General features: G+C 41.9%; 1 non-coding gene across 1 annotated transcript; it reads right to left on the bottom strand.

Annotated features, from left to right (window-relative positions):
- Positions 1 to 477: 477 nt before the first annotated feature.
- Positions 478 to 584, bottom strand: LOC141650216 (small nucleolar RNA R71). The gene has a single exon (XR_012546263.1). It is a non-coding gene; the product is annotated as a small nucleolar RNA R71 (small nucleolar RNA).
- Positions 585 to 6,195: the final 5,611 nt, after the last annotated feature.

Here is a 6,195-nt window from a genome sequence, read left to right as displayed (position 1 = left end):
CTGTCAAGTTACTACGAGAACGCTCTGTTCAAGAAGATCCACCTACATCTCCCGCTTCTACTTCTTCAAATTTGAGACAGTCACTTCTCCCGAAATTCCAATCATGGTCAAGAAGCAACTATTGCCATCACTCGAGCCGACAGTGCGAATCTCTACAAAGGATTCGAACTACCTGGGGAGGCGAGAAAATTCGAGCCGAAGCCTTCCTATATTAACTTGGTTGAGAGAAACCGATTCGGGAGCTGCAAATGAAGATGCGACCAAGCATATGGAGATTTTTATCGATTATTGCTTTCTATACCCCCGCCGACCGGCTTGACTCAGGACCAGATAAAGGAGACCATGTTAATTTTCTCTCTTCGTGATGCTGCGAGGGAGTGGTATAGAGATCTGGATCGAGTCGCTCATGGGATCACCGATTGGAATTCCTTGGCCTTGGCATTCTACAAGAAATACTTCTCTGCCTCGAAGACGAATGCCATTAGAGCTCAGATCACGAGCTTCAAACAGGGACCTGATGAGAACTTTCATGAAGCATGGGTCCGTTTCAAGAAGCTGGTGCGAACCATACCTCACCATGGGTTCGAAAAATGGAGTCTTTGCAATCAGTTCTATAACGGGTTGTATGACGATCGAGGGCTATTTTGGATCTTTGCGACCAATGGCCGATTTGCTGAGAATATGGGAGAGACTAAGGGGTGGAAGATCATTGATGACTTAGCCATCCATAAAGCTGAATATGGGAATTCCAGAGGCAATCAAAGTAGAGCTGCTGAATCTTCCTCTGTAGCTGCACTAGAAGCTCTCACTGCAAGGTTTGAAAAATACGAATTGGGAGGAGCTTCAAAAGGAGGGATGTACCATGTTAATGCTATTTCAGACGGTCCTTTCGTCTGTAGAAGATGTGGAGCTGAGGGGCATGTCTCAGAAAATTGTCCTAGTCCCTTCGAGTCTTGTGCTGCCTTTCAACATTATAGGCAGACAAACACGTACTATGAACCGAATGTCCACCCAAACTTGAGGTAAAGTAGCCAAAATGTCCTGAATCCGACTCAACCTCCACAACAGCAGCAGCAGACTTATGTGCCTCCTCATAAGCAACAACAGTTTCAAAAACCTCCCTATGTGCCGCAGCAGCAACAATCCCAAAATTCTGAGTTTGCTGAATTGAAGAATATGTTGCAAAAGGAGTCCCAAGCTAGAGAGGCCGGGATGAAACTACTTGAGAGCCAAATTGCTCAATTGGCTAGCAAGAACACCACCCGAGCTCCGGGACACTTACCGACTCAAACTGACCAAAAGGAGACCCTTAATGCCATCACTTTGAGGAGCGGGTCCACCCTGGAGGGGCCTGTTATGGTCGAGGACAATGCTGAAAAAGATGGGGCAAAGCCGAGTCAAAACAAAGCTGGAACGAACAAAGGAAAGAAAAAGGCGTCTACCAGGTATATCAGTCGATCGACTGACATACCCGGTCGATCGACTGAAGTGCGAGTTACAGAAGCTTCTGGTCCTGTTCAAGTCAGTCGATCGATTGACCTCACTGGTCGATCGACTAAGATCGCTGCTGATAATGAGCCTTTTCATCCTCCGATGCCCGATAACTTGAGGGATCACTTATTTCGGGATACGACAGTCCCGAAAATATTAGGGCAAGACCCAAGTGCTGAAGGGTCAGTCCCGGTTCCGAAGTTCGACCCGATGTCGATCAATGGTTCATATTTGAGACGGTCTGAAGAGGGGTCGAGCTTCAACAAGGAGAAGGCGGTGGACTTTCAGCCTAAGTCCACGGATGCCGGCATGCGTGATTTAGAGGAGAGGGCTAAGCTACTTCTTACAGCCCCATATCCGGAAAGACTAGTGCCGACGAAGGAACAGGTATCTTTCAATAAATTTGAAAAAGTTATTCGTAGCTTGAATGTACAAGTGCCTTTCCTTGAGTTAGTTAATCAAGTGCCTGCTTACACTAAATTCATGAAACAACTCTTGTCTAAGAAAAAGTCACTTGAAACCGTGCATACTGTCGCATTAACCAAAGAGTCATGCTCTTATTTGTCTCATACTGCACCTCACAAACTAGAAGACCCGGGTAGTTTTTTTGTTCCTTGCAATATAGGTACCTTCTCAGTTGAGAAGGCGTTATGTGACCTAGGAGCTAGTATAAGTGTAATGCCCTTGAGTCTTGCTAGGAAGTTAAAATTGACTAGGTTTGCAGTCACAGACATGACAGTGCAGATGGCTGACCGATCTACGGTCCAACCAATAGGAGTCTTAGAGGACATCGCCATGCAAATAGGGAAGTTCTTCTTCCCTGTTGACTTCGTGGTACTTGATATGCCCGAAGATGCCCATATTCCCATTATTTTGGGTAGACCATTTCTGCACACTGCTGGTGCAGTCATAGATGTTGGTTCAGGTACTTTGACCTTTAAAGTAGGGAAGCATTCCATTGTTTTTGCCCAACCTGCTAAGAAGAAAGACCCCATGTGGCCTGTAACTTGTGATACGGTTTCTGAAAAGAAATCTTATTTTATACTTCCTGATATTCCTGTCTCCATTTCTACTCCTGTTGTGACACCTCCGCCCCGGACTGGGAGCAAATTGGAGGAAGATTTGTCTATTTCTGATATTGCAGGAGCTGGTTTGGGGAAGGAAGAGCTGCAAGTTACTCCAGCTGTGAGGGAGCCCATCATTTCACGAGGCGGTCTTGGTTGCATTAGCTATGGCACTGATGAGGAAGTTGATGACGAGCCGGTCAAAGTGAGAGAGTCCGATTTAGATTCTGACGAGTCCGAAGAGATCATTGACTGGGGAGATATAGAAGCTGTTGATCCGTTGAGTTCGGCGGATGTTGAAGCTAAGAAGGGTGCGGCTAAGAAGATGAGCACCATTGAGGCTACCTCTAGTAGCCAGAAGACGACGAAGTGGGCCATACCATGGCCATTCTTGATCAACTATTAGTTGATCAAATGCTTTATCAAACATTTACTTTATTGCTTTTAAGACTATTTACCGTATTTTGTGTGCGCGAGACTTCGCATTTATCTTTATTGCTTAGGATTTTATACGATTTAGACTTTACTTTGGGTTTTGCGCAATTTTGGGCGCGTATTATTGTGCAATTGCAGGTTTTTAGACCTCATTAGCTCAAGTAATTAAGCAAATACGAAGAAATCAGAAAGTTGCAGCAGCTTTCCCAGTCGATCGACTGCCTTCCGTGGTCGATCGACTGAGTTACGCATCTCAGGAGTTTATGTTCCTGTTCACTTTGGTCGATCGACTGCCATCTATGGTCGATCGACTACTGCCGCTGCTGTACCTGTTCACGACCTTTCCCCTGCTGTGTTGGATCGTTTTGCGGGATTAAGGGAGTTTTCTACTCTATTTTATTTCCCGACTCATTTCTGATTTCTTCCATTTTCGTAACTTTGCACATAATTACCGCTTCTTTATTGCTTTCTCGGTTTTATGCGTGGTACTTTGTTTGTCTTTTCAGGTACTTATTAGTAGCACTGCTGGCTACTGAAACCTCCTAGCTCACGCTGGTTTGGGGAGGTTTCCTTTGTTACGCTTAAAGTCTTGTGAATTCCTAAGTTCCACTTCATGTCATATTTACTTATTTTCTCGCAAATTCCCATTTCTCTTTTGTTTCATTACATGATTTTGCACAATGGGGACATTGTGCGATTTGGTTTGGGGAAGGGTTATGCGTCGCATATCATTTGCTTGCATTCACGTTTACATTTTTGTTTTGCATCGTTTATTTCATTTCCTATATATACAAAATACCAAAAAAAAATTGAAAAATTTCGAAAATTTCAAAAATATTCGCACGTTTATTTTAGCATATAGGTCGAGTCGGAACGGTAGTATTTCCATGATGACATTGCATTTGCATCCGTTTATGCCTAAGCCGTGCTTAATTGACATGTTATTAGTAGAATCATTTGCATAGTCTACGAGTTTTCGTTAATTATTTGCTGAACTTGAGACTTGACTTAGAAATTTGGCAAACTACATCATATTTCTGAGTTATTAGAGCCTATAACTGGTGACATTCATGACCGGTTTATCTAGGGATGTGAGTAGTTACTCCTTATGAGACATGTCACATAAATGTGCATAAATATGAACTTAATCTGCTTAATACCTGTATGCATTCGGTTTGTGGTTTGTTGACACATGTGGTAGAGGTTTCCCTTTTCTTATTACGCCCATAAGCTCCACACTGCCAAAAATAGCCTTTTTGTCCCATTACTACATCCTACATTTAGCCTGTCCTTTGTCAAGCTAGTAGTCTATGTTGTTGGGATTGTTACTTCGTTTTTGGTGATATTTGCTCGTTTGAGACGTCGTTTGGAAAATGAAAAGAAAGAAAGAAATAGAAAAAAAAAGAAATGAAAAAAATTGATTCGAAAGAGAAAAAAAAAGAGTTCTATACTGTTCAAAGCAGTCGATCGTCTGCCAATTCTGGTCGATCGACTGGGATCTGAAAAAGAAATCAATTCGCATAATTCAAGCTTTTATCTTATGGCGATTTTTGCTCCCATGCTGCATTAGTATCTTATGGGGAGTTGGTTGATGACTATTATTTTGGAGATTGTGAGTTTTGTGCTTGCTATAGTACCGTTTCAATTGATTTTGAGCAAGAAGAAGGATGTTGTCACATGGTTCCATTTTGGTACTAGCTTGATCACCTGTACCTCCACTTTTCCATAAATGTTTTGCCTCTTCTTGCCCATTACCTCACATATCCCATATATAGCTCGGCATGTGTCATGGTCATTTGTTGGTTGGAGTGCATATGTACGGTTATAGAGATTACTTTCATATTATATTGCAGGCATGTTCTTATAGGTCGTAGTTAGGTGAGAGTCATTACCATATGAATTCTTTCTATCCTCTTATATATTCACCTGTGCTTATGTGTGATATGAGCGACCCGTGAGAGTCCAATTTGATAAGTCTCTATGGTTGACGGTTCAACAGTTTTTAACGACTACATAACTCGTTTGCATGATTCACATTACTAATTGATTGCTGGTTAATGCATTAAAATGGTTTAGGCTTTACACTTTGCAATTCGCTCTGAGATTGAACTCGTTCCATTAGGTCATTAGATCGAGTCTAGTTCTTGCTTGGGGACAAGCAAGGGTTTGGTTTGGGGAAGTTTGATGCATGTCTTTTATATGACGTTTTACATCCTATTTTCCACGCATTTCAGAGCTCATTCATGTAGTTTATGCTACATTTCTCCCTATTTCCGTCTACTTCCGTATTTTTGTACATTATTGCAGAAATGTGAAGAATTCAGCGGAAGTCGAGCTAAATCCGTCCCCGAGTACCTTGCATTTCATTTGACGTGAAGAATTCACTTAAGGAACGAGCTTGGTGCGCTTTCCAAGGCCCAAAAGACAAATCCACGAGAAGTTTAAAGCGGATCATCAGCTTAAGCAGTCGATCGACTGGCCCCCTTAGTCGATCGACCAACCCATGGGATCCAGAAGCTACTGTTCAGCTCAGAGCAGTCGATCGACTAGGTATCATGGTCGATCGACCACATCGCTGCTTCAGACGAGAATTAAAAGATCAAGGAACTTGAAGCCCATTGTGTTTAGGTTTTAATAATAAGTGTTACGTATATTTTCTATATAACGTAACCTAGTTTCCAGAGATATTCATTCAGAAATTTACCTAGTTTTACATTCAGTTTTAGTTTATCAAATAATTAGGGTTTGGAATATTGGTTTGCATCGGATTTTCGTACTTCTAATCATTCCATTACAATTCCTCTGCAAATTCGGTATTCCTTCTGTTCTATTTCAGTTCATCTTTATCGCATTGATAATATAGAAATTGTTAGCTAGTTTCCCAAAGCCGATATTGTTGTTTTATGTTGTCTATTTGTTCAATCGTTTTAATCATGAATTCCTTAGATTTAATGATCAATCTTACTGTTGTTTTCACTGTAGTTATGACTAGCTAAATTGCTTGTGCTAGGATGTAGGGGAATTATAGTGTAGGCGGCGTAGAATAACACGGACTGAATCGCGTGTCAGTCGATCGACTGACATACTTGGTCGATCGACTGACCACGTGAGGTATACCTTCGTTTTAATTGTTTTAAATGTTATATTTGACGAATCGAATGCATGCGACCAGTTGAATGCTTATTATATGACTGACCTGTTAGAT

This window comes from Silene latifolia, chromosome 3 (assembly GCF_048544455.1).
Source record: "Silene latifolia isolate original U9 population chromosome 3, ASM4854445v1, whole genome shotgun sequence".
Taxonomy (NCBI): domain Eukaryota; kingdom Viridiplantae; phylum Streptophyta; class Magnoliopsida; order Caryophyllales; family Caryophyllaceae; genus Silene; species Silene latifolia.
Note: the sequence above shows the minus strand (reverse complement) of the source record. Positions and strands in the feature narration are given on the sequence as shown.